This window comes from Anas acuta, chromosome 4 (assembly GCF_963932015.1).
Source record: "Anas acuta chromosome 4, bAnaAcu1.1, whole genome shotgun sequence".
NCBI lineage: Eukaryota > Metazoa > Chordata > Aves > Anseriformes > Anatidae > Anas > Anas acuta.
In genome coordinates, this window is record NC_088982.1 from 9,347,064 (window position 1) to 9,375,058 (window position 27,995).

At 41.6% G+C, this 27,995-nt stretch overlaps 1 protein-coding gene and 1 long non-coding RNA gene across 24 annotated transcripts in view; one reads left to right on the forward strand and one right to left on the reverse strand.

The window, feature by feature from the left end:
• Positions 1-6,413, reverse strand: part of LOC137855539 (uncharacterized) — a 50,562-nt gene extending 44,149 nt beyond the window's left edge. For all 3 annotated transcript variants that reach the window (XR_011095794.1, XR_011095795.1, XR_011095793.1), the window contains exons 1-2: positions 6,057-6,413; positions 4,101-4,158 (exon numbers count right to left, since the gene is read on the reverse strand). This is a non-coding gene — a long non-coding RNA (uncharacterized lncRNA). The remainder of the gene's footprint in view (positions 1-4,100; positions 4,159-6,056) is intronic.
• An 85-nt stretch (positions 6,414-6,498) lies between these two features.
• The window catches only part of ADD1 (adducin 1), a 60,327-nt gene continuing 38,830 nt past the window's right edge, over positions 6,499-27,995 (forward strand). For 5 of the 21 annotated variants that reach the window (XM_068679729.1, XM_068679745.1, XM_068679746.1 and 2 more), the window contains exon 1: positions 6,501-6,689. The gene's annotated coding sequence lies outside the window, so the exon portion shown is untranslated. Of the gene's footprint in view, positions 6,690-26,716; positions 26,860-27,799; positions 27,891-27,995 lie in introns of those variants that run through there. The other 16 variants (XM_068679740.1, XM_068679735.1, XM_068679749.1 and 13 more) reach the window with 8 other exon arrangements.

A 27,995-nucleotide genomic window follows, 5' to 3' on the forward strand; every position in this document is an offset into this window, starting at 1 on the left:
TAAGCATAGGGACAAAAAAAAGGGAATCTGGTATCGAGAATTTTCCTATGAAAATGCAGGTGCTACATCCTGCTGCTCTGTGTCAGCAGCTTGGCACCCATCTCCTAGCTCAGAACGTAACAGTTTGTACAGGCATGTAAATAAGCAATGAGAGTATTCGTGCCCTCAGGTTCCTCATGCTTTGGGGAAGTTCCAAAGGACTGAAGATTTCCGAAGCTTTGAGTGTAATTAGTTTGAATTTGGTGACATCTGCTGGTCAGCCTGTTCCGTGCAGGAGCCCCAGCACCAGGAATACAGCTACAAAATGCATATAGAAGGCGGTTGGGTAGAAATCATTCCTAAATGACTTTGGATAGAAGCTAGAGATTAAACCTTAACTTCAGGCAAAAACTTGATGAGACAGGTCTTTGAAGTTTAAGACATCTTTTGGCTCATGTTTCTTACATAAGTAGCAATGTTCTTTGGCAAAATTACTCATCTGAATGTCTTTTAATCTTGATGATGACAAAATTAATTGTATTTTATATTCCTGTGTTTAAATTACTCTTAAAAAAACTACTTTGAGGTAGAATTTACATAATGTTAGACATCTGAGCACTTAAATTCTTGGCATCATGAGGCACTGAAGAGTTGTTCTGAACATTAAATACTTCACCTAGCAGCAGCAAAGTGTGTGATGTAATAGTTTGTATCTTACTAAGCAGCCAACTTCTTGCAGTAATTTTTTTTGAGCAATAGGAGCACTTGAGATGACCATGATTACAGCCTCTTAAATAGGTTCTTGTATGAAACAAACAAACAAACATCAATTTACCTCTTAAATACCAAATAATAAATGCTATTAAAACTATCACAGACTAGATAGCATTTGAGTTCACTTTAGCACTTCAGTTTGCCAAATATTAAAGATCAGTGAGCTTAGAGTCTGTAGCAAGTCTTGTAGCACAGTCAACCCCCAGATCCACTCCCCCAGGATTTCCACTCCTGTAGCTTAAATGCAGGATAGTCATTGCTATCTCCCATCTGTACCTCATTCCTTAGCATATATTTACTAGGGAAGCAATTAATCCAGTCTCTCAGGTTTATGACGTGCATAGCCACGCAAAAATTGCTTTTAATGTAGTCTTACTTCCACATAACTCAAAGTTATTTTGTACAAAAATGACAGTAATTATTGTCTGTAGGATTAGATCTCTGGACATATATGGGACGATGAAAAAAAGGTAAAAGTGTCTAACCCTTGTTTGAGTGAGTGCTTCACTTTTTATCAGCCACATCATATTAGCTCCCTCGGTGTACAACCTGAATCCAGCTGGTTCCTGTAGTGGAAGGCCGATGTGCACTTAAATTCTGACCTTGCAAGCTTTTTGGCATGGCCAGAGTTTTGCAATTGAAGGCCAGTAGCAAGCCTTCAGGATACCCCAAGAGCACAGAAAAAAGAACAGTCTATTCTATGGGAACAGGGCTTTCCTACAGGACAAATAAGGGAACATGTTCCAGGTGTGGGCTCCCAAGCTGTCTGTTTCGGGCCTCAGTGATTCTGCTGTGCTTTGATTTACGTTGTGCTAGCATTCATACTCATTTTTCCAAGTAAATGCCAGCCGCACCCTAACCGTGGGGATGCTGCTGAGAATGTGCCTTTTGGAAATTAAATGGGATACAAAGGAATTCAACATTTGTTATTCTAACATTACAAAGCTTCTTCCAAGATTAATTTTCTCCTGTATATAATAAGAATAATTACCTAATAATTTAAAATAATTTTCGCATGTTTCTAAGCCCTTTTCACTACTTTGAACTTGCCCTGTTATCTTTTTTTTTTTTTTGGTCCTTTCTTTGTTTTATTCTCCTTGGTCTGTTTTTAGGTACTAGCTCTTCAGAAGGTATAGCTTCTGTTTGTGGCACTTCTGCTACTAGTGTATGAGAGTAACTAAAAAGAACTTCAGCAGTGTTAGTAACGCTAGAATTAGTATAGAAGCAACCTGTAATGAACGTATGTCTACGTAAGGCATGTGATGCTTATGCAGTCAAGAGACATTGCAATTAAAAGACTCGGCTTTACTTGGAAAAGCATTTTGGAAAAACAAACACAGACCTCTGTAAAGAGTGTTGTAGCATTATTAAAAGAGAAAGCTGCTTGCTTGCTTTCCTTTTGGCTAAAACAATCACTGTACTTTTACTCCCTTCTCTTTTGTTATCACAGAAGTGGTATTAAGAAGCTTGTGCAATAACACAAACTGTTATTAACTAGCTTGAACCACAAGGATAGATTTATATTTAATCTGAATAGTGTATAAACATTCTCCTATTCCACCCTGAATAAAGTCAATATTTTTCAAACTTAAGACCAACTTGGGCCTCTCAGTTTAATAGGTTGTATGAAAAAACTGGCTGCTCCGCCTTTTCCCCATCTGGTGCTTCAGTTCTGGTTTTTATTTTTCAGTTCCAGTAAACCTCTGATGTGATTTTGTTTGGTTATGGAAGGAGATGAAAGTAGACCAGAACACATTTTTCTTTCTCTATGTAGTTGTTCCATCAAATGTTTCTCAGGTATATATATATACACCTTAAAGATTGTTTCCATTTTCAAATCCTCAGGAAAATTCTCCTTCCTTACATAAATGAGTAAAAATAAACTCCCTCCTATAAAGAGCAGAATTGCAGCCAGGACAAAAATAAACTTTCTAATAGTGCTTTTGGCATAAGCTTACCTACAGTGACCAACTTTAGTAAAACCACACATACGCCGTGACATATTATTAATACTGCTCTACACAGCTGAAATCATTTTTTAAAAGGCATTTAAGCTCAGGAGTTTATAAGAAAAATTCCCCCTAAGCTTTTCAGTAGTAATGTTACGTGTGCAGAGGCTCACTTGTACCAGCACCAGAAGAGTCCCACATGTCAGTGAGACTAAACGCCCTTCAAGGGCAGCTCTTGGGGTGTTTTGCAAAGGTAATTGGTGTTTGTCTACGGCCACCCGCCCTCTGCTTCAAGTCTTGCATGGCTGAGCAGGGACTGCCTTTCACTTTGCCAGCGTCTCTCAAATAAGTTTCAAGATTAAGGCTTTCTTTTGAAGGCCCTTGAAAAAACTCACAATGAATTCATATCCAAGCATTGCTTATTTAGAGGAACCGGACCTTTGTCCAGGAACTGTGGTAAAAGGTCTGCATGAGACAAAAACCAGTAACCAGAGTAGGCAAGCAAGCCCTGTCCAGAAATGCCCCCGAAATGACTGGCAGAAATGAATAATTCAAGCAGGCCAAGAGGGAAGGATAGATTTTGATACTGTCACTCCCACTTTATGGGTAAGAAAACCAACCTAAGACTGCTTCCATGGGAAGGGCTGCACCCCACATAAAGGAATAAATAAATGCCAGATGGGTGACATCAACCAAGTACCATGCTTCCCACAGGTTAGCGGTTTGAGCATCAGGGAGTGCTAATGCCAAGGTGAAGAGCTGCACGGAAATAACTGCAGTATTATTTTTCTGATACCTAGTAATGCCAAACCAAAATAAGTTGTAAATCAATACAATTGCACTGGTTTTTTTTTTATTTTAGACTGGATGACCCTCTGTAGTCTTTCACTGCTGATGCCTGAGGCTGCTAGGGGTAACAACAGGCTGCAGAGGAATCAGCAACTGCTAAGTCTGTACCACACAACCAGTATCACGTTCTGATACTTCTGGTGGGAATGCTGTACTGCCTGTAAATACGTGGTGTTCTTTTTCTGTTTTTTTTTTTTTGTTTTCTTTTGTTTTTATGGCCCAGTAAGCAGACATGCACACAGCAAAGGCAAGGCTACAAGTAATGAGCCTGTCTTGGTCATTAAGAGGGGCCACACCCATCTTAAATATTGCAAACACCAAAACTAACAACACTATGTGGTTCCTATTATTGTACCCTTTGTTGTACCTGTAATGCTGTAAAACAAACGGGTAAGAGTTACCAACAACAGACAAGTTTTTCATGTCTAAAATGTCTAAAAGTGCTTTTTTAGATTTCCCTTGATGCTGTAGTTAGCAGTACTGTGTACTAATCTAATATGCAGGGCATGGATGTGCCCTCCCTCACACTTGTATCCCCCGTAACCCTACCTTTGCTTCTGCACCAGCACTGACTTCTCGGCATCTGGGCAGGCAGCAGCTCAGGAACCTGGTCAGGACAAAAACAGAATTAGTGACTTTAATAGCCTCATGTATCAGCTGTAGCAGCCTCAGGCTTCAAAGTGAGCCAGCTGAGTCAGATGATTGAGCAGGAAGCTGATTGTGCCCCCTTGCCCCCCAGTTTTTCCATTGGGTGAATTTTTCCAACCAGATGAAACGATATATTCTCTGTCCTCATGGGGTATGATGCAAGCTGCAGAGGGGACGCTGGAAGGGGAGAGCAGGAGCGGTGACCTTGGGCAGGTCAGAGGGTAGCACAGCACAAGAGAACCACTAGATCGAACATAAAATGATAAAACTCATCCTTCCATCAGCCTAAGCTGCCTGTGACACATCACCCTGTAGTTCTAGAAACACTTTAAGCCAGCACTGCTAACAAAAGAAATGATCCTGCCCTCTCCCTGTCCCTGGGCACTGCATCTGACCTCTACGCCACCTTCCTTCTTGGCACTCATGTACTTGTAGCCATGCAATGAACTGGAAAGTAAAACCATTAATTTTAAAACAAAACTGGATTTTTTTGCTGAGTAAGTTTTGATATGGATCAGTTCTCCCATTTACTTTACTAGACTAAAAGAAAAAGTGCTTTATGTGTTAAATGCTATGGTGTGCAAAGGAAAAAAAGAGGTAAATGAGATGCCAAGATGAAGGAGAGTGTTGATATATGGTCATCTACATGTCACGGGGAAAACGATGCCTGAGGCATGTGGCTGAACCATGCAGGTACAGAGCAACTCCCATCTCGTTGATTTGACTTTGAACAGGGATAAGAGGATGGCATCTTGTACGTAAACTCTTCTACTCGGTCCAACTAGACTTAATACCAGATAAGTGAAGTGAGTTTACTTAACATTTTGGGTTTACAGCAATAGTTCTATCAAAAAAAAAAAATTTCAAAAATTAGACATGATTTTCTAATTATTAGTAATTACACCATTACCTGTTCTACTGTGAAGTGTTTTGATTAGGCAGACCTGCATCCAGCAGTGTCTTGCTGTCAAGATTTGCAGTAATTATTGCCTGCTTTGCAACTAATCCACCATTTGCCTTGATGGAGTTCACATACCAGTTCACATATACGTCTACCGCCTGCTTTTCTATTATAAACTGCAAACAAACGAAGATTAATTGCCAGAAAGTGCAAACTGAGGAAGAAGGGTGCCTTTCCTCAGTGGAGGTGGTGGGAATAGGCTTGATTCCTTCCATGTTTCAAGGGAGAGATGTTTATGGCTCTGCACCCATCAGGTTCTGCTAGCAGGAGCCTATTTTTCCTCTGATCGTAAGATGTGGGTAACTTGGGGTGGGGGGTAAAAAGAACTAACGAAAAGAGTTTTAATGACTCCCAGCTTGTCACTAAAACCTGATGTGTTGGGTCTGTCTGAGCTGGAGTCACCTCTTCCCTGCAGCAGCCCACACAGTGCTGTGTGGTACTGTTCTATAATATGCACTTTCTAAAAAGAAGTATCAGGCAACAACCTTAAAATTATAATGAAATGATTGTAAAGATGTTCAGAAACTAAAGACAGCTAACAAGCAAACCTTAAAATCTGTGGGTTTATCTGCAGGAGTAACAAAATTTGGGTTTATGTTACACACCCAGCTCCACGGAGAATTTAGAAAGCCTGGAAGGTTGATTTAGGAAGATCTGATCAGGCGTTCAACATACAAACTACGCAATGTATCTGCAGATTTCCAGGCTGAGGTGCACAACTCCTCATAACGCTGGGATTTAACACTCAGGGGATACTGAACTGCCTGAAATACCTCAGGTTTTGATACTTTGGATACTGGACTCCCTGAAATACCTCAGGTTTTGATAGTTTGGATACTGGACTGACTGAAATACCTCAGGTTTTGATAGTTTGGATATTGGACTGCCTGAAATACCTCAGGTTTTGACAGATTTCCCTCCGGTAACGCAGCTTGCCTGCTCTCTCCGTGCACCTGCATCGATCTCGACTTGCTGTAAGCCGATACCGTCGCGGTGGGCGGGGCAGGCCCCTTATCGCCTCGCTCCCCTGGCAATTACCCGATTTCTGCCCCTATCTCTCGGCCTGCTGCGCGATAAGCTCCCCACACCACACGCTCAGGGGACCCATCTGCACGGAGATCTCCTTCCCGGGGCCGGGAGGCTCCTCTCCCGCTCCCCGCACTCGGTCGGGGGTCTCCGGGCGCCTCACGGCCGCGCTCCCCTCAGCGCCCCCTCAGGGTCCCCTCAGCCCGCAGCCACCTCCCCTCAGCCCGCTCCCGCCTCGCCGCTTCGCCGCCCCCTCCGCCAATGGGAGCGCGGCTTGGTGGCCGAGTCCGGCGCCCTCCAATAGGCGGCGCGCTTGTTGGCCTGCGGCCCGCCGAAGCCGCACCCTGGCAGGGCTGGGGGCTGAGGCGCAGCGCGGCGCCGGGGCCAGCGGCGGAGGCGGCGGCGGGCTCGTCGGAGGGGGGCTGCCGGTCAGCGGGGCCTCCTGCCCCTTCCCTGCCTCCTCCTGCCGCCCTTTCCCTTTCTCATTCTCGTCTGGTCCTCGGGTGAGCGGCGGCGTGAGGCGTTGCGGAGGAGGCGCAGCCGTTGGGGGTGGGGGGAAGGTGTGAGGGGGGCGCAGCCGTTAACGGGCGGCGGGCAGCGGCTGAGGGGAGCCGGGGGAGGAGGGGCAGGGGCTGAGGGGGTTTTGGGGGAATTGGGGGTAAAAGGGAGATTTAGGGGGGAACAGGGGGTGAGAGGGACAAGGGCTGAAGGCTTTGAGGGGGGTGGGCTGAGGGGAGGTTTAGGGGGAAGGGGCTGAGGGGACGTGTTGCTTTTTTTGGGGGTGGGCGAGGGCTGAGGGGAGGTTTGGTGGGGAGAGGGGCTGAGGGGAGATGTTTTTTTTTTTTTTTTTTTGAGGGGGATGGGGGCTGAGGGGAGGTTTGGAGGCGGAGAGGGCCTGCGGGGAGCTGCAGGTTGTTTTTTTTTTGGGGGGGGTGTGATGGGTAACAGGGGTTATGGGGAGCTGTGGGGTTTTTGGGGGGTGACAGGGGCTGAGGGGAGGTTTGGGGGGCGACAAGGGGCTGAGGGGAGCTGCAAGCTTTGAGGGGGAAGGAGGAGAGGCTGGGCTGGCTGGCTTAGCCCTTGGGGGGGGAAAAGAATAAATTTGGGGGGGTGACAGCCAGTGGGGTGCGGGTTCCTGGGTTGTCTGCACCCGCTGTGCCACTGCCCGCTTGTCCCCTGCCGCCCTTGGGCTTGGCTTGCGGAGGGCAGGGGCTGCGGGCGGCTGGGCAGCACTGGCAGGGACCTGCAGGAGAAGGGCGGTTTGGTTTTGGTGGCTGTGCTGGAGAGGGTGGCTGCTCTTTGGCGTCAGCGTCTGCTGGTACGGAGCAGCACGCATCTTCATGTGAGGAATTGCTGGCTGATCTCTGCAGTGTTTGTAAGGTTAATTCTCGATCTGTGATTGGGTTCGAGTGAAGCTAGTGGTTAGGGAGGGGGATGCATCCATGCTGGAAAAATATCCCTGGTTGTATTGAGCTAGGGGGCTGTGAGCAGCACTCGGCTTAAATCTTCCATGAGGTACTGCTGTAGTGCAACGGTGTGAGCTGGTTGCTGCTGCTGTTGTTTTCCTCCCTGCTTTTTGGAAAGTTGCTATTGATCACTACTGTTACGTAGCAAAGTATTTGAGAGGGGAATGTTTTTGTGCACAGAAGCATACATCTTTATGCGAAGCTTTACAAAATGCTTGTACTTTAATATATGTTCTTGAATTCTCACATTGCCACTACTGCTGGATGATTTCTGTATGCCTCGCTGAGAGCTACAGGCATCTCCATGCATGGGGGCTATTTACATCTCTGGGGTTTGTAATGGGACCGAATGTGCTGACAGAATACTCAGCAGTTCTTAGCTGTCATAAATCTGTTCTTTCAGAATAAAGAGTTCGTTAATAAAATTAAGAAAAGTAAACTTGATTTTTAAAATGTTTCAATTTTCTTTATTAATTCATTTAACGATTGCATGCCTCTGTAAGAAAACCCTATTTTGGAGTTCTTGCATAATAAGAAACAGGAACAGAACGCAACTATTGACTGCCTTCTTAATGCTGGAGCAGGTGGCTTTATATTCAGCGAGCAGATTTGATGTGATCGTTTAAAAATAGTCTGAAAGTGAACATAATGTTTTATGTAGCTTGCCGCAATTACAGAATCTAAAGTTGGTGGTTTTCTTAGTGGAGTTTTCAGGAAGAGACAACTGAAAGTTTTTACATCTTCACTGCAGCAAGATAAGCATGTGTGCTTACATGTACTTGCATGTATAAGCATTTCGTTCGTAGTTTAACATGATTTCTGTTTTCTCCATGAGGCTCCGTGCTGGGTATAGTTCTTCTAAGCCAAAACCAGTCGTGTTGCCTGAATGTTTTCTTTTATGGTCAGTTAATAAAAATGGCATGAGAAATCTGAACGTTCATGCTTCATCTGAAACGAGGACTTCTGCTAGCGTGTTGTGACAATAAGTTCATTAGAGTATGGTTCACTAATGCTGTGGAGTGAGGAATGCTGTTTACTGAATCAGTGCTTTTCTGTGATAGCTCTTTTTAAATGTCTCCAGCAGAAAATGACTCAACTCTGTTCTCCTTCTGTGAGATTCGCCATTGGTATCGAATGATGTTTTACGTGTACAGAATCAGACCATTTTGGGAGAGTGTGACTTCTACAGGACTAGGGATAAAGCTGCTTCAGCCCCATTCAAGGCTGTTTTCGAAGGGTAGCTTCACAGTATGAAGTGCTTTTAATAAATCTCTCCCAACATTCTGTTTTCAAATTAAAACATTTAAATCTTGATGTGACTAGCTTTGTTAATAAATAAAATAAAAATATTAAAACTGGAGGCTTCAAACCAGGAGAAGCATGTTCAGCATGCTGGTTGCCAGTAAGCATGTAACTTCTGTGCGACAAGTGCTTTCTAAATAAGAAGGCATTAGGCAGTAAGTCTTGTACTCACTGCTTTCCTGGGTTGTAGAAATAGTTTTCTTGATTATTTGAGAACTGTAACAATGGTGAAGAGCAGGTCATTTGTAAATCCACAACAGTTTCTATGTGAATGATCGACTCCTGCTTTGAGAGGGAAAAATCATATTAAGAAAACTTCCCCATCCCTTAATAAGAGAGAGCGTATGGGATAAGTATCACCTCTGTGTCCTGGTGTTTTGTGTGTCCCCACTGCACAACAAATTGAAAAATAATGCCCAACTTCTGATTTTGATGGCTTTTAATTTAGACCTTACCCTTGTACCATGCTGTGTGGCAGACAGCAATCGCTGAAACACCACTGCAGTAGAGATTCATGCTGTAATTAAATTTTTTTAGAGTTATTGGTGCTTTATATTTAAAACCTGATTGGGGAGATGCAGGTTTAAACTGCACATTCCACTTTGCAGGTCACTTGACATCTGCAGAAGAACCTGATTGAAATTCTTCTGTTAAGTTATTGACCTCCTATATTAAATGATGCAAAAGCGCTATCTATATATTGAATAGTTGTCCTTAAATGACCTGAGGCTTGCAGTAGTCATTCATATAACCTAATAAGCCTTCCCAGGAGAATAAGAAAACATTACCTAGTCTTGCCACTTCTTTAATGTTTCTCTTCAAAACCACTCCTTTTTTGATCGAGCTGAGAAGAGCAGCTGTACAAACCTGTTGGCAAAGAGCTGCCAAGTGTAAATCTTGTAAACTAGTGCATTTCTTGAGGAAAGTGTCTCATTAGAGGTAGTGATGCTTAAGAAGAATAGATTGTAGAGGTATTTTAGTTTATGATAATTTTTACTTTTAAATTACCCTTTTTGGATATTTTTTGTGTTGCTTTAAAATATTACACTTATAATAACAGGGTTCATTAGTAATTTAATGGGTTGTTAACCATTTTATGGACCGTTCAGCATAACAGCATGACAACATCTGTTATCTCAATACATTTCTGCTGTTTATTGAGAATTGTCCAGCTAATCTTTGGTCAGATGGAAGCAAGTAATTGCTTGTTTTCCTTGCGAGTCTGAGGCTGTTGTTTACAGTGGTTTTGTCAGTTCGGAAACTTTGTGGTTAGTGGTTGCAAAAGTTGTAGAAAGTTCTTCCTAATATAATGGTGAAATAAGAGTAAAGACTCTGGGAAAGACCATTTTTAGAGCTACCGGTTTCTTCACATCAGGCGTGAGCTGAGATCGTGCTATTTGTAGTGAGGGCTCTGGTTTACATTGTGACCAACCACCCAGGTCTTGAATAAAAGTCAAACATTGCTACTATTTTGAGGAATTTGAAAATGTATCTGTTCATCGTTTCAGGGCAAACACAGTTTTGGTGTAGAACTGGATTTAAACAGCTGACCGTGTGTATGCTGGCTGGCTCTGCTGGAATGACTTGCTGACCATTAAATAGAAACTGAAAATGTTGTCCTTGAAGGTGTTGCTAAACGGGAGCAATGAGTACTTGAACACCTTCCCAACTTCCTCCTTTCAACCTGTTTATTAGATTGCATTTTAAGAAATGATCTCTGCTGCACTGTTGGATGCTGTTATTATTTGATGCAGAACCAACCTTTCAACCTCTGATCAGGTGTTAGCAAGCAGGACATCAAAGAGTCTTTCACTCTGGGTTATTTCAGTAGCTTTCCCTTCAGATTAATTAAAAATCAAAATACATGAAGGAGAGCACATTTCAGGTTAATTTTAAAACTGGGATGTTAAGAGCTGCTCTTTAAAACTGAGATCTGGAGTTTCCATCCTCTTCAGACTGGTGAAATGCAAAGCGGTATTATTAAAACAATGCATTATTGAATTTTAACTTTTTTAATTAGTGATTTTTATACCATGTGTTGTGTATGTTTTTCTGGTCTTGAGCCATGAGGTCTGAAAAGATAGGGAATAAAATACTGCAGCATTTTGAGACTCTTTCCTCCATGTACCGAACTGAACTGCTGGAAGAGAGGTCATGGAAGTAGTGGGTAGTAAATATGGTTAATCAGTAACACTTTATGGTATTTTTGATACTTTCCCATCAAAGGAGTAGATAAATGTTAAGTCATGGTGCGTATCCATTCACACACTGAAGATAAGGTGAAAAATCAAATGACCTAAGATCTCTTAGGTTTGTGGTTGCACTCAGTAAGCATTTCAAAACAACTTTGGAATGAAAACTGTAATTTGACTTAGGGCCTTGGAAAACTGTAGTTTATTTGGGGGTTGTTTGCTTTTTGTACCTAAAACTATCAAATTCTCGTGGTGCTGTTTATGCATTTTATCTCTGTCTTGTTGTAGATCTTGAATCTGCAGAGGTCTGATAACAATTTTAGCTTTGTTATAGATAGCAAAGTTTTGCCAGATTAAACCAGCAAGTGTCCGGGCAACTCATTAAGATCATCTTCTGTGTTTTTGTTTTTTTCCTGTTAGGTTGTTGTGGTTTTATTTTTTTTATTTAAGGTTCTGTAGTACTGAGCATAAAGTTACTGTCCCTGCATTCTGACAGTGGAGGTGAAAGCTAAGGCATACTCAGTGACTTTACTGTTCTGTTGATGGATGAAACAATTTCTTTAGACGCTGTCACTACAAAATATTGCTAAAAATGTGTAATGTACGCTTGGGTGCAAATCAGCCATTCCATCTAAAATCCAGTGAAATAAGACATCCCTCATGCTGTGCGCTGACCGAGAGGTGCAGTATATTTGGTTGTTGTGTGCTTTTTTTCCTTCCAGAAAGTCTTGTCTAATGCAGCTTTGCTCAGTAAGCTCAAATGAACACAGCTTAAAGTATTCCTACAGCATAGGGACTGACTTTCTTGCGTTGTCACTTCTCTTTAACTTCTGAACCTGTGGCTATGTTCAGCTCAGTTTAACACTGGGGAGGTGGTGACTTCAGGCGTACGGAGTTCCTGCCATTATCGTGACAGGGCTGTGGCCCTGTGCTCCCACTGCGAGGGGACACAGCTCCTAGCTGGGCTGGGGATGCAGGAGCTCTGGCTGAGCAGCTGATGCCGGCTGGCCTGCGAGGACAGAGCCAGGCATGGAGCATTTTGCTGCTTGTCCAGCCAGGCTTGGTGGACGCTGGTGTGCAGGTGAACAGAAGAGCAAGGACAGAAATGCAGGAGGTGCAGAGGCACTCGGGTGGAAGAGGGTAAAAAGTATGCATAGGAGACTTCAGCGGGTAGGGAGTCCTGCTGCTTTAGTTTTGTCACCCTTCTCTAGGTGCTTTCAGTTACAGAAAAGATTTTAATTATTTTCACCTGAAATTCTACACAGCTAAGGCATTGCATCACTTCTAAACACAGCTTCAAGTTTCCAAATGTTTTGAATAGTAGATTCAGCGTAAAGCACAAGATTCTATTTTTAATTATTTCTCCCGACTGTGGGTATAATTTTTAAGTCTATTAATGTACAAAGGTTGGACGTGGTGCTTAGGGAAATGGTTTAGTGGGTGATATTGGTGGTAGGGGGATGGTTGGACTAGATGATCTTCCAACCTTAATGATCCTGTGATACATGGCAGTGTGGTTGATTTTTGCCCCCTTCTCGGACTTAAAGTAACACTTCAGAGGTGGTGAGTTTTCTAAGGTAGTTTCTGGTAATTCTGATCATAACTGATCATTTAGAAACATTTCATAACAATTTTGTGAAAAATGGATAATGATCTAAGATGTTTGTTTAGATCTCAACTTTACATATGAAATCTTTCTTTCTGTTTGTTTCTGTAGGGATTAAGGTAAACAGTTGATTTATTTTGGCAGTAGTAAATTCTGTAGAACTTTGCCAAAGCAAGTGAATGTCCTTTGATAGATAGAAGGCCGAGTGTCCTGGTACTCTTAAGATGCATTGCTGGGTGTAGGTCTAGTATTACACATGGTGGGGATGGGCAGGTGGAATAAAATACATCTCCATAGTCTGAGTTGCATCTTTTATGCATCAGGGAAAGGCTGTGGACTCATGTGCCGTGGTCACACAGAGAGGACCACGCTGGTCTCTTTGCTGTCTGCCTGTGTTTTTCCCCTGTTGCTTCCAATCGCCTTTGGAACCTGTGCTAATCCCCGTGCTGCTCAGGTATGTGGGTCATCTTAGACAGAGCCGCTTGCCTCTCTCCTGGAAGGAGAGATTGTGATTACGGCCTGGGGTAATGATTTGAGCAACTGGGACACCCACTTCTGGATCTGTCAGAAACCTTACTGTTGATCTGGGCTGCTTTCTTGGACTCTGTTCCAACCTGCTGATGGAGATGGCCAAGGAAACCCCATGTGAGGTGCCTGAGCCTCTGCTTCCTAGTCCTGGAACAATGTTCCTTCCAGAAGCCTTCAGCTTTTCCTCACTGCAGCAGCCTGGGAAGGAGCCAGGAGCAGAGAACATGCTGAGCAGCTTGCTGCACAAGTCAGAGGAAGGTAGTCTCTGACTGTCCTCTGGCCTGCCTGGCGACCAGAAACTGAAGGGTGCTTTGGCAGCTGGTCAGTGACAGCCAGGAGTGGTGAACAGAAGGTTGGGAAGCATGGCTAAAATCTGAATGTCAGCCAGAAGAGCTGGACTTAGGCGGCCTTATTAATTGAACCGTCTGGCTGTGGAACGGTTGCCTGAGGAAAAATCTTTTTGGGTCAATACGTACCGCTCAAGTGGAGAGACAGCCCCCCAGGCTGCAAGCACAGCTCGCCGTGGCAAAAAGGAACCTTTGTGGCTGCAGCCGCCGCTTCAGCTGCATGCTTAATGGCCTTGGGACCTGCCTGCTGCCAGTGGGCCAGGGTATTGAAATAGCTGGCCTCCCTAAAAGACTGCAACTAGTGTTTTTCTCACATTTTTTTGGTAATTAACATACTTATTGATGATGGAATAGTGTCTGTCACACTAATTCTTTTTGAAGTATTGATTAAAGTAATCCCGGAATACAAAGAAGGCTGAAGATTGCATAAAGAAGAAAGAGATGTAACTAGTTTGTTATAAAAAAGCAAATCCAGGATATCCTAATGTCACCTCTGTAAAGAGTTTATTTCTGTGTTCCCAGGTTTACAGGGCATTAAGTCATTAGTGCGTTCACATATATTGTTGAAATATGTTATTTCTGTAAGTCAGCTGTAATTTGGAAATTCATTACACCTCCTTGTCATATAGGGGCACATTATTGCATGCTTTCAGGAATGTAGCCGCTGCAAACAGTTAAGAATGAGGCAGATTTCTAATGACCATTTTCGTTTGCAGACCTTTAATCAGAACTAGACACCTTTGATAAGCAGCGTGTATCATTTTGGATAAGGTGAATTCTGACTTACCAGTTACTGCTTTGAAGACCTGTTTTGATATCAGATACTTAATGGCAGAAGGAATAACTAAGGTCATTCAATCTAATTTGTTTTTTATTTTCTACTTTACTTCTTGTACTACAATTTCTGATTGTTTAATTCTTAATTTGATGCATTAATCATTAATGAATGGGATAAATTCAATTTCGTTTAATTTGACTGACACCAAATTTATCCTATCAAAGACTTGATGAATTGAGAGTGTAATCTGGTAATTCCTTCCCTCTCCTCTTCCCCCGTTGCTATAGTAATCCTAAATTCAGAACTTATTTCTGCACCTTTTTTTCCTTAAACTAAGGTTAGTAATAGCTGCAGTGCAATATGTCCTCAAACTGAAATACTGACAATGAAGTTTTTTCTTCTGAAATTTGGCTGTAACATCTAAGTAAAGCAGAAATCAAGCAGCCTTAACTTGTTTTCTCTTGTTATAGCTCTTGGGAGGTCTTATGGCATGAATCTTTTCATGTTGTAGACATGCATCTTCTAGGGGTGAAAAAAAAACAAACACAAAGGCCCAACTAAGGCCAAAAAATAAAGACTCAAAGCCATCTCTGAGCGTCCCCAAAAGCTGTCAATAACTGCAGTTGTAGAAGTGAACATTCAAAGTGCAAAGGTCATAACTTGATTTAGCACCCAAATGTTCTTGCAATTCCAGTTTTGCAGCAATGCTCAGGGCTTGCTTGATGAGGTGCTTTTGGCATGGCTGAGCTTCGGATACAGCAAGAAATGCAAAGAATTCTGGCAGCTGAATAAAATATTCATTCTCTTACCAAGCTTTGCTCTTTTATACGAAAAGATGACTTTTGTGCTAGTGGGGAATGCAAGATCTTACAAGGTTAATAGCAAGCTGGAGAAGAGCATCAGGAGTAAGCAGAAAACTGAGGAAGTCAGATCGGCAAAGCAAGTTGCTTCTTGTCAGGAAGCATGGGGACAGTGAAATAAGAGTAAAAACAATTTAGATACGGGTGAAAAACTAAATGGAAAGTTTGCCTTCACTTTCAGCAAAGACGGTAGTTTGGAACGCAGGAATGTAGGTCTTACGGAAGTGAAGTTATGAAAGTGGTTTCCGTAACGATCAGCTCAAACTTCAAGGGCGCGTATCAGTGGGACTACATAGCATTTATCCTGGAATTTTGAAGTAGGTGGAATATGCAATAATTAGGTATTAAATTGGAAGGATTTTTATTAAAGGTATTAAGGAAGAAGGGTATTGGGTCGCAAAAGTAGTCACTACGTTTACCTAAAAAATAAGGTGTTTCAGGGTGGTTAGCACATTATTAGCGTGACCTTACTAGTCAGGGATTTCTTTAAATTTCTAAAGAGAAGCAATCCATATGGAGGTAAGAAGAGAAGGTTTTTAACAGGAAGGTTGAGTCAGAGAAATCTTACGTCTCTTCTTATAAGATACCTGACCTTTTGGAGAGTATACCTGGTTAAAGCTTACCTGTTTTGACTTAGTCATATAAGGTATAACACGGTTCAATGGACAAACCAGGATAATGTTCACATGATAACTGGTTTAGGATGGTGAGAGGATGTCTTGAGTATGGATAGAGCTCAATGACCAGAAGCTAAGGTATTGAGCAGAGGTTGGTGATGGAATTTGCTAAGGATCAGTTCCACGACTTAGTACTTGATTAGTATTGTTGATGCATTCCTGCTTGTGCCAGTACTATGTGTTGCTCCTAGATCTCAAGGGTCATCAGTACAGACCTTAGGACAGGAGTAGTAGAGAACGGATTGCATTTGATAACATTTAAAAATGAAGGTGAACTCGGAACACTTCTACATATTGTAGTTAGAAGCTGGGAGAAGTATTAGGATAACAAGCATGTAGTTGTTACCTGTGAAGATATTTCCATTAAAGAAGAAAAACAGTGCTGACATTTTCTGGTAGTGGGGAGAGCTCATCTGGAATATCATGCTTAATTCCTATCACCCATCATCCAGGCGAGGGAAGAAAAAGAATTACAGGGACTGATTCCTCGAATGACTAAGGGAATGGAGAATTTACTTCATAAGGAAGGCTAAAAGAGCAGGTCGTGCTTGGTCCGCTAAAACAAAGCGTGAAAGGTTGCTCCTCACAAAAATGAGTCAAACAACACAGGTGGGTAAAAAGAGCTTCTTCAGCTCAAGGTATGAGAACAAATGGGTATAAACTCTCCAAGAATAAACCTAGTCTGGTGGAAATTAGAAAAGATGGTTCCTAAGCAACAGAGGCACAGAAGCCTGCAGCATCCTTCCCTGAGGAGTAGTGGCATCCGACTGGCTGTCTTTAAGATGGAGCTGGGTAGCTTATGTAAGGGGGGAGGAATGACATAACACGTAGTTTTCCACAATACCTGGGGGGGTTGAAAATCCCTCAGGTCCTGGGATTCCTGTCGTGCTGGTCACTGTAACACAGCTGCTCCACCAGGTCTGTGGAAGAGCTGGTGCTTGGGCAGTTGCTTTCTGAGGAAGAGAAGTGCTTGTATCGAGGGAGAGAAAACATGTAGACAAGTGGGAGGTTTTAAATACTGTTTTATGTAATGCCCTACATTGTATCCTGTGTAGTGGATATACATTATGTAATTCATATTAGTATTATGAAACCCCTAATCAACACAGACCAAATGGATTTAACAACGAGCCCTGTCTTGTTTCCTTCTTGTGCTGCCCTTTGTGATCAACGGAGGCTGCCCACAGCAAGTGGCAGTGTGTCGCTGGCTTCATCCTTCTCTGCAAGTTCTCCTTTGAGCTCTTTAAAAATAATAATAAATTAAAAAAAAAGATACAAGCTAAAGGGACAATGTGGTAAAACCCTATATACCATATTGCTAGATAACATGCTGCTGTTCCTGTGTATTGCCCAAAGAGGCTGTCCATCTAATAAGCCTGGAATGTTGTTTTCTGAGGAAGCATTGTTCTGCGTTTGCACTAACAAGAGACACTCCCATCGCTCTGCACAGTGTAGGATCCGTGGTTTTACGGGAGACTTGCAAAGAAAACTGTTGTGCTGCCTCCTCCCTTCCTAACAGAAAGGCTCTAATTGGCAAATTGGGGAATTAATGGTGCCTGAGGTTACAATATTCTTCTAATTTTTTTCAGTTATTATGACACACTAAATCATACTTTAATTCCTGCTGAGGTATTTCAGACCCTGGAGAGAACTTGTAAACACTCATTTTACCATTGTTTTGTCTGTATCAGCAGTTTTATTGGATATGATTTTTATAGGAACAAGAACTGAGGCAGAAATACATTGTCTGCTTTATATTAATTTTTTCTATTTGAAATATTTTCTAAGTGTTCATCTAGAAAGCTTCACTTTGGAAGGAAGTTCAAGCATGGAAAGTAGTTTGGTTAGGACAGGATAGAAATTTAATGATGTTTGAAAGGTTCCTTCCTGACTCTGCTTAATGTGTTATTGACTTCCCTTCAGCTGTTAGCTGAATTTCCTGTTGATTCTAGGTACAAGTGCCAAAGCAGGATCTAGCAAGTGTTTGTCCTATCTGTGCGCTCTAAATGGGTTGTTTTCTTTATTTGCAGGTTTAATGATATTTTAATGTTTTCAGATATTGTCTAAGATGGAGAACTAAACCTTATTAATTTGAATTGCTATGTTCACTCATAATGATTAATATTAATGGTAAATAATTGCATAGGCATAACATCATGGACACTTTGTGTGTTTCAGTGTTAACGTTAGAACTTACATCCCAAAAGTGAAACTTTAAGGAAATAAGGCTTGGTAGTTACAATTCTGAAAGTTGATCAATAGTATTTAAGATCACCAGGTGTATGGAAATGTCCCCTGTTACCTGAACATCATTAAGATTATATTTAACCTGCTTTATTTAGACATTCTGTGCTGTCATTTACTGTTAAATATGTGAACTAGAGACAGACTCAGATAATAAAAGAAAATAAAGCCCAATTTAAGTCTGAAACTGTTTGTCGGTAGTGTCCAAAGAGTGGATGACTCAGCAGATAAGCTGCAGCTCTTTCAGTGAGCAGAAAACATTTAAGAATATTTGTATTTCCAAAGAGAGTATTAATGTATGAACACTAAGAAGATTGTAAGAGTTGATCACCTTGACATTTTGTTCTTAAAGGATGTTTTTTTCAGCTAGATGGTATACGATTTCTCTTGGTAACTGAAAAAGTTTGAGATGAAAGTAAGTAATGCTACTCCCTTGGAGTGATAGAAATAATTGCTGAAAAAAATGGTGGCTTAATGACTACAACACTGGAAGCTTAATAGTTTGCTGCTACTGCTGAACCAAGTAATTTATTTAACTAAAATATGCTGTTAAACACTGGAGATTAGAAAAAGCTTAGTCTTAATATGCATTTTTTTATTTCTATAGCTTACCTGCTGGAATCGAAGCTGAATATTGCTCAGTTTTCTTGCTCTGAAACAATCTTTTATTGCATCTTCTGCAGACGTGGCCTATGCTATAGCTAATTTTGCAAGTGATGCAGTCTGTGTTGGGATATTTTATATTATCAGCAGCATATTCAGATTTGGCATTTTCTTTTTTTTGTTTCGTATGAGTTGTCACTTTTTTTGAAAGCTATTGTCTTAAGGTAACTGGTGACACACATTAGTTGGTGGTTTTTGTTGTTCATCTTTTTTTTTTAATTTTGAAAGTGTTCTTCGAGGTATATTTTCTACATGGGCACCATGCCTTATAGCCACCTCATATAACATGCCACCAGTATGAAGTCTTAACTGTCTGATGAAGTAAAGGTGCATTTTGGTGTGCGGTTTGATCTTTGGGGGATAAATCAGAAAAATGTGTCTTTTCTGTTTTTCCAGAGCAGTGTGAGTGTATATCCCTTTCAAGCCTTTGTTTCTCTGTGGAAAAATATTGAGGAATAGTTGCTGGAGGCAGTGTTACCTATACATAATAAATTTGCAGTAAGGGTATGTAGTACAATGACCAGATATTGGGCTGTTCCGATTCTGTTATCATTAATTTCTTTTGATACTATTATTAGGGATATATAAAGCTGGAACAAATGAAATTTGTGGTGATGGTATTGGATCACTTGATGGATCACTTGTGACTGGAAAAGAGCAGGAACTTGAGGCTGACAGAGGAAGATCAGGGTAAGGATGATAACACTTGAAATGAGAATAATTTCAGCGAGTGAGGTACTGCTCTTGTGCGTCACTGAACAACTTTGTAAAACCGTCTTAATTTTTTTTAGTGTTGTTTATAAAGGTGCATCAGGTTAAAGGGAAGATGAATTATTTGAAGTATTTCCTGTTCCATTGTTAGCTGGTAGATCCCTGAAATTCTGCGGTGAGATCTGGAACTCATAGGAAATAATGTGGTGGGTAAATACAAGTCAGGAGAGAAAGTCAGGTTTGGTTTAGTTCAGAGAAGACAGACGAGAAAAATAAATTGATACCGTAAGGGCAGAAACAGCTTTAAAAATCTGGATTACATTACACAGAGGATTTTCACTAGGATTTTTACACGTAATATATTTCAAACACACTGTTTTATAAAGTCACATTCTATATTAGCCCATGGGACTTGCTGCAATGAGGTGTTGTTACATTCGAGGGTTTAACACAGCGCAAAGTAAGGTTACACATTTTATATCAGTTTTATGAAGAATGTTAAAGTACCACGTACTTTTTTTTTTTCATGGTCTAAAGCGGAAATCAAAAAATCACTGCAGATGAGAGTGAGTGCTAGGCTGTTCTTAAAACTGCAGCACTGGCCATGGTTAATCAGGATGTTTGAAAAGTTAAATCACCAGTTTGCCTGAATTTGGCAATTCCTGCCCTCTTAGATAAAGTTTTGGTCTCTTCCTTATGAAATCAGCACGGCTGGAAATAATAGTGGGCAGATGGCTAAGTAAGCAGCAGGCTTGATGTTTAAGCACTACAAGTGTAAGACTTTTCTCTGTTTTTAACAAAGCCAAAGTAAATTTGAAGCTATTAATTTCTGGGCTCAAGGTAGCTGAAGCTGGATGACCTGTACAAACTGTCTCTCTTGTGGAGGGCTTCTGGGAGAGATGTGATAGAAGATACTGGCATCTTGGCAGGTAATGTTTTAATGTTAAAAATGGGGCAGCAAATGTAATTTATCATGTCTGCATGCAAGTCATTTTTATAGCTTTTCTGTTGAATTTCCTAAGCTTCACTGAATGCTTTGTTACTGAGCAGCTCTGAAGCGGGAATTGCTTGTGGCTTAGTACACATTGAAGGATACTGACATGTTGGACCCTGTGGAAATCAGGTGTACCTATGGGCATGAGTTTCTGTCAACTGGCTCCAATTGCTGGTTTGGGTCAGGGACTTGTTCACAAGTTGCCCACCGTGCTGTGATACCCTGCTCATGCAAGGAGTTGTGTCAGCTCAGAGTAACTGTAGAGGAAGGGTTTGAAAATAAGTGCTCCCAAGAAAGCGTGATATGCTTTAAAAAAATAAAAATTAAATATGGAAACAAAGATTTGAGTAGGTGTTTCTACGTGTAAAATAATGCTGTTCTAAAACAAATGTCACAGTACAGCTCTAATGTAAGCGATTGGTTTCATTTCACATGGCTGTTTTCACTCTCCTCAGGAAGCTGTTCACCAGCGTTTTAGGTTTTTTTTGGGACTCATTGGGCTTCACTTGGGCAGAAGCTGCTGGCATGTGTCTGGCTGTGTGCTGTCAGGGCAGTAGCCAGAAAAGCCAGGCGCAGAACCCCAGCTCTGAGTACTGCGTGCATTTCCCTGGATTTTGCAATTTCTGATGCGAGTAACCTTTCAATGAACCTGAAAGAGCTGTACCTACGTATTTCAGCAGTAAAATAGGGCCAGTAGGGTTGCTAGAAAAAGTTCATTTGACAGCTCGAGTGCAAATTATTCACAGTCATTGTCTGACTCCCGGCTGATTTGACACACCTGCGTATTGTTGCTGTTCACTGGTTTAACCTGAATTTCTGTTTCTAGGAATATAAGCCCCGTGCTGGCTAGGTGTGGTTTTTAGGGCATGGTGGGGAAGATGTTTGGTTACAGCTAGGTAAACAAGCAGGTGTGAGAAGGGCATTTTTACTTTATTTTTACAAGTCTTACTGCTGTTGGTGGTGTTGAAAGATAGAGGCCAGGCTGGATGGGGCTTTGGGCAGCCTGGGCTGGTGGGAGGGGTCCCTGCCCATGGCAGGGAGCTGGAACTGGGTGGGCTTTAAGGTCCCTTCCAACCCAAATGGTTCTGTGAATCTGAGACTTTTTGTCCATGGGTAGAAGAGGAGTCACTTGGTTAGGAGTCTGAATAAAAATCAACAAGAACATTATGGTGGTCAGTGGAGTTGTTTTTAAGCAATCAAAAACAAGATGTGTAGAAACATTAATTTCTTACCATTAATTTCCATATGTTTGTCATCTAAAACAATCCTTGTCTAAAGATGTTAGTCTTTACAGGGGGGATAGTGTTGTTTCATCTAGAAGCATAGGTATATGTCAAACAGGAACCTTTCATGTTTCAAACTGAGACCTGAATTCAGCAAACGCAGAATGCCCAGCTGAGTTTGTTCTCTTGGATTTAGTAATGGTTGTAGTCGAGTTTAGTAAAATGTATATCCGTGCGAAACTCCTGGGACCTTCGGATGTTTCGGCTGTTAAGGGTGAGTGTGCACCTCTGTCTTGCCCTCGTGTTGGGGGCTGAGCTCTGAGAGAGCAATTCTTGGGGCTTGGGACTGATTCTCTGAAAGCTGCCTGCATGGGAGCTGCTGTCTGTCCCAAAGGGTCTCGGTGTTTGGAACCAAAGCCTTCGTGTAACTGCTGCCAGCCTGCCTTCTTGAGACATTATGAATGGGCTGCTATATAGGCAGCAGAGCAGACTATGAGCTGGTTTGTCTACTTACTGGATGGTGCTGTGTGAGGCTCTACAGCCACTGCAGTAATTGAGCTAGTATCAGGCTTGCTTTCATCCTTCCTTATCTTCATGCAATAAAAACAGAATCTTTTTTTGCCACAATTTATGCATGTTCTTTCTGTACCTTGGGTGTTCTCCTGTACTTGGTTGGATCTTTGGTTGAGTAATGTAACCATATGGAGATTAGAACGGTCCTTTTCAGAAACAAAGGAATAGTCCCAGGAAAAGCGTGAGAGTGCTCAGGCTTCCTGAAATGATGAAGCCTGGGCTTCTGCAGGTGCTTGTGTTTGCGACCCTGGAGGTAACTTTGCTAGAATGGCCACAACCACTGTGTTGGCATGATTTACAGCAACTGGAGAAACTGGATTGCTGCATTTCTCCCCAGATGTAATTCTGAAACCCCAAAGAGCTAAGTGAATACTTGCCACATCTCTTTCTCTCATGGTTTCCACTTGATAGTGACAGCCTCAGCTGGAAGATAAAGCAACATTATGCAAACTCAGGAGTTCGCGCAGCCATGCTCGGTTGTGCAATAGTTGCCTGGCAAGGGAGACAGCATGATGAGGAAGGCTGTTTGCTCGGGGTGTTTCTTCTGTTGCTGTGGGGGTGTGCTTGACCCTTGAGGTTCACCCAGAAGTAGGAAACATGACTGCATAATTTTGGGGTGGGGAGCACATTCACACTCCCCTGGGAAAAAGAAAAAACAGAAATGAGTTGTTCCTAAAATAGAGTTGATGAGGGTGTCTTGCCATCTTGTTTCCGCCTGTGGAACAAATGACAATCTAATACAGGAAAATGAGTTCCAGTAAGATGTTTGTCCATGCTTTACACGTCTCTAATCATTAGATTAAAGCTGGTGAGACCATCCTGAGACAGAAAAAAACCATGCTCTTGGATTTGGGAACTCGATTCCATTTTGGAATGAACTCTATCTTGCTGTCACTTCTAATGCTTCTCTGAAGAGGGTTAATATCCACCCTAGAGGATATGAGTATTCTCAGCAATGCTCAGAAATGTTCAGTGCAGGGCAGATGAAGAACAATGCACTTTGTCTTCCTAAACTTTGTCATTTGCATGAAGGTCTTAGAAATGCCTGATTCACCACCTTGTAAAGGAGCTTTTTGAATTTAAATAAGCTTGGCTGTTAGCTGACTTGGAAATAGGATGACGATACATACCAAAGAGTTGCATTTCAGATCAGTTTTCATGTGGAAGTGCTATTAAAAAGTCTCACATAGAAGGTGTACTTCAAAAGTCAATTTAGATTTGCATTCTTCAAATTTTGAGAGTTTAAAACTTAGAACTTTAGAAAGTTTACTACAGCAAAATACTCAGACTGGTGTTCTCAAAAAAGTATAAATTTTAAAGTATTTGAGACTGTATCATGTTGATGTGTGGTGTATAGTAACTGAAACAAAGCTATTTGTTTCCTTCTGCATTTAGGCTTTTGAAATTCCATCCCATTGTACTGTGTCAAAGACTAAGTTGGCCTCAGAATTGATCGGGGTTTCTGGCCTTCCCTCGCTTCCCCAGCAAGACCTGGAAGTGGCTTAAAAGAACTGGGGAGTGCCTCAGGTGAATGTGCATGAGAAACTCATGAACAATTCAACATCTCTGCTGTGTTCACCTGCCTGATCCCAACCTATGTGAAATCTCCAGTGTTCATACTAGCCTCAACCTCATTTGGGTGCTTTGATTTGCTCTCTTCTATCTTAAGCAAGTAACATGCCTGTCAGCAATGCTTATGCTGCTTCCCTACCAAGCTTGCTGGTTCCAGTGTAATGCTGCACACTCTTTAATCTCTGTAGTCTCCCAAGTTACTTGGGTTCTCTGCCAGAAAATAATGGCTGAATTCATGCACGTCATGCATATTCAGGTAGTTCTTCCTAAACATCTCAACCTGCCAGTCTCATAAAGTAGGATTATTTTTTTTTTTCTTGGGGGCATTTGCTGCAGGATCTCCAACGTTAATAGCTGTATTAATCATGAACTGAGACGTGCTGTTCCTTGGTGCCTCGCAGCTCTGTTGCCAAATGGTGGCACGCTGTTACTTAGCCTCTTTGTCCTTCTCAGCCTTCCAGAGCAGCTATAGTAATTACCTATAACTTTCTTAGTGTTTTTTTTTTTTTAGTGGAGTTTATTACATATTGTTGAGTAGCATACTTGAGTTTTATGATGTCATTGCTTTGCAAATCCTCTAATAAAAGTGGGATATTGTATAAAAAAGACATTTTAGTGTACCTCTAATTCAGAAGTAAATTGAATGTTGAAGGATAAGCTCTTAAAAAAAAACAAAAGTGTGTGTGTATGTCAAATTCTCTGCAAATTTAATTAGTACCGTTGATGGATAAGGAAGTTAGATTTTTTTCAAGTTCATGTAACTTAGAGCAGGGGGTTTAGAACAACAGGAGAAGAATTAGGAAATGGGATTTCTTAGGATAAGAAAATAGATATTATTTATTATACTCTAACGTTCATGGCACTATTCTTTATTATAATAAGTAGGGACCATGCTAACTTTATTTCAGCCTTGAAAGCAAAACTGATATGCTTATGGGATTTTGGCTTGGCCTTGCCTTAATAAGAACCTCTTGTCTTTCAATCAGGATGTGTAAGAGCTTATGTAAGAGCTGTTATTGAGGTTTAATAACTTCTGGTGAGTGAAGAAGTTGGACTAGAATATTTTTGATTTTGCAATCCCTTTTCTGCAGAACTGTTTTATAAATCTCTAGATTCTTCGTGTCTATGCAATCAGGATAAACAATAAATTGGAATCTGCTAATTCATCTGCTTGGTTTTTAGAATTCTAAATATTTCGTAGACTTATTTAAAAAAATAAAAAAATAAAAAATTTGTATTTGTGTACTTATTCAAATTTAAGTCACGTCTCCAAATTAGATTAATTATAAAATTAATTAAAAATTAATTAAAAATAATTAAAAACCCCACAGAATCTATTCCTCCCCCCTTCTTCAAGAATTCCAGTTCGGGCCTCTTAATGTCAGTAACAGTAAACTCTAAAGTTTTCTTGACATACGGCATTTTCCATGCTAGAGGCAACATTGAGAAGCATGCCTGAGGGGTTTTGCTCAAAAATGTCCATAGATAATTGGGAGGGTCTGTGGGCTGTTACTGTGTTAAGGAGTTTGCGTACACAAACTGTGGAGTATGTGGCAGACTGTAAGACAACTCCAATTGCTGGGGCTGACTTGAGTCCTTGGAATGCAGCGCACTTAAATTTGAGCTAACATTGTCAATATTTAAAACGAAAATGGACACCATGACCTGATCTTTTTTGTTGTATCTGATCACTTTAAAGGTTTATCCCAGGAGGTCTTTTGTTCCGGGGGCAGTCAAAGGACTCTTCATTCTGGTTTGAGAGATGCTTTCAGACTTTAACCAGAAATAATTTAAAACAAATAAGCAATAAACTTCCCACACCACAAAATAACTCTCGTTTGAATGAAGTGAAATTTTGGCTGCAGTAAGTCTAGGGCTGTGTTTCTTCTGTGTGTTGAGGGGAGATGACTGTACCTACTGTTCTCTCTCCCATAAATAAGTAGAGATGTGAGATATAATCTAACTATCCTGTTAAAAGTTATTTTTGCAGAACAGTTCAAAAGGCTAAATGTCATTCTTCTGCTTGTTGCCAGCACGGTTCAGAAATCTCATTCCTCACTATTCAGCCTATATGAAAATAGCTGGATCCTGCCCAAAATGGGGCCACTTAGCCTGAGCGTTGCTGCACTTGAGTTGATCCCTCATGCATCATAACACTGATATTTCAGATGTGAATATTTCCAGTCAGTGAAATTTATCGTGTTTTTAAGACGTCAGGGAAGTACTTACATTCCTCTGCAGAAATGGGTTTTGTGTTTCTTTGTTATTCCTAAAAGCTCTCGTTATTCATGGGGCTTTGTGAAAGCATCATGAAAGCATCAGTTCTGGGTGTTTCAACAGTGCTGGATGGCCACAGTCACTTAAATTTAAAACCAAGATTTCCTCTTTTATATCTAGGATAGATATAAAAGGAGTAGGACTGGATGGGCAATACCTCTAGAAAATATTCCTTTTGAAACCTTATAGGAAAAGTGCCACAAGGCTGCTGCCCTCCTCCTGTGTAGCGGTGGGGCCTTGGCCATTTTGGTTGTTTTGCTGAACCTTCAGGTCAACAGAAAATCTGGAAGGAGGAAGAAAGCTGCTCCTTCCCTTTGTCTTTGCCCCTAGGGCGCTTGCAGCGAGCTCGCAACTCGCACCGTGTCCTGTGTTCCAGTGAGCCCTTCAGCCTGCTGCCCTCTCACAAAGCTGCTTATGAGCTCCTCGCTTCTCCTGCAGTGCTGCAGCCGCTCCTCTGCGGCGGGGGAGAGCCCATGCCCTGCGCAATTCCTCCTCCCCTCATATATCAGAAAAATCCGCAAGTTATTGATGGACGGTAGCAAAACCTTGTCCTTGATGCTAGGTCTGGCGCTGGATCTCATTTCTGCCTAAAGCTTCTGGTGCCATGGCTGCATCTCCTCAAACTCGCTGCTCGGCGGAGCAGCAGTAGCTTGGCTGCGGGTGAGTCGCACCTCTCTGTAAGCAGGGGGCTTTCCTTCCCGGGGGTGCATCGAATGCCACTAGCAAGTTGGAGACCTTCATCTGGAGTTTGCTGGGAGATTTCATCTGGGGTTTGCTGGGAGAATCTGATTTCAAATCTGTTTGTATGAAAGTGGTAGAATTTTTTAACCTGATTTTATTACATTGGCAAATCAAATATCTGTGTTTGTTTCAACTAATCTCATCTCTTTGAGAAACTGCTGTATGCTTTTTGTGTTCTCAACAAACACGTTTTTGCAATTTGAAGCCAACAGCTTTTATAATTTCAGCTTGAAACCAGTGTTCATTTAGGGGTCAGACGTGCTGATCAGTTTGTCTCAGGCTTTTTAAGCGCTCATTAGATCAAGCTGGGGCCCTGCCCTTGGGAAAGCTGCTGCTCTGATTTGACCTGGGCTCAAAAATCTGAGGGCGCTGGCTTACTGGTGAGTTCAATACAAGGCTTGGGAAGTGCATGTGGGTTCACAGAAACCTAAAAATAAGCAGTATTTGGGTTAAACCTCTTTATTTGGATGGGCTCATGAGCCTGATGGCAGAAGTAAACGTGCAGCAGTTTTCTGGTGTTGCCACCATCCATGAATACTAATAGTGGAAAATATTTGAATTTATGTTGTTTTGGCTTCAGATGCTTCCTGCACGATTAGAAGATAAAAATGGAAATTAGTGAGTCCTAACAGTGCTGTGTTGTCCTGTGGGGTTGTGTGACACCAGTAACAAGTCAACGTAGCAATAAAGCAGGGCTGGGAAAAATACCTGTCACTGCTGCTTCTGTTCACCAAATTTTATAGCTTTGTCAGTGAGCCACAGAAAGGCCTTGTGTCTAGTGCAACCCCATTTATTCTACACGCTGTTAAACATCAGACAGATTTTAAAAAATAAAGTAACCTAAGGAATTTCCTTCCAGTGGACTAAACTGCTAAATGTGTTGAAGCAGCCAGTGAGACAAGCTGAGGTGTTGAGGAGTGCACATAGCTTTGGTCACTGAAGTTTGTTAGGTAAGTGAGCCTGAATGATTCTGATGGGATTTGCATCTCATGTTGCCGAAGATCATTTAAAAAAAAAAAAAAAAAGATACCTACCTGATGTGATGGCAAATTTGT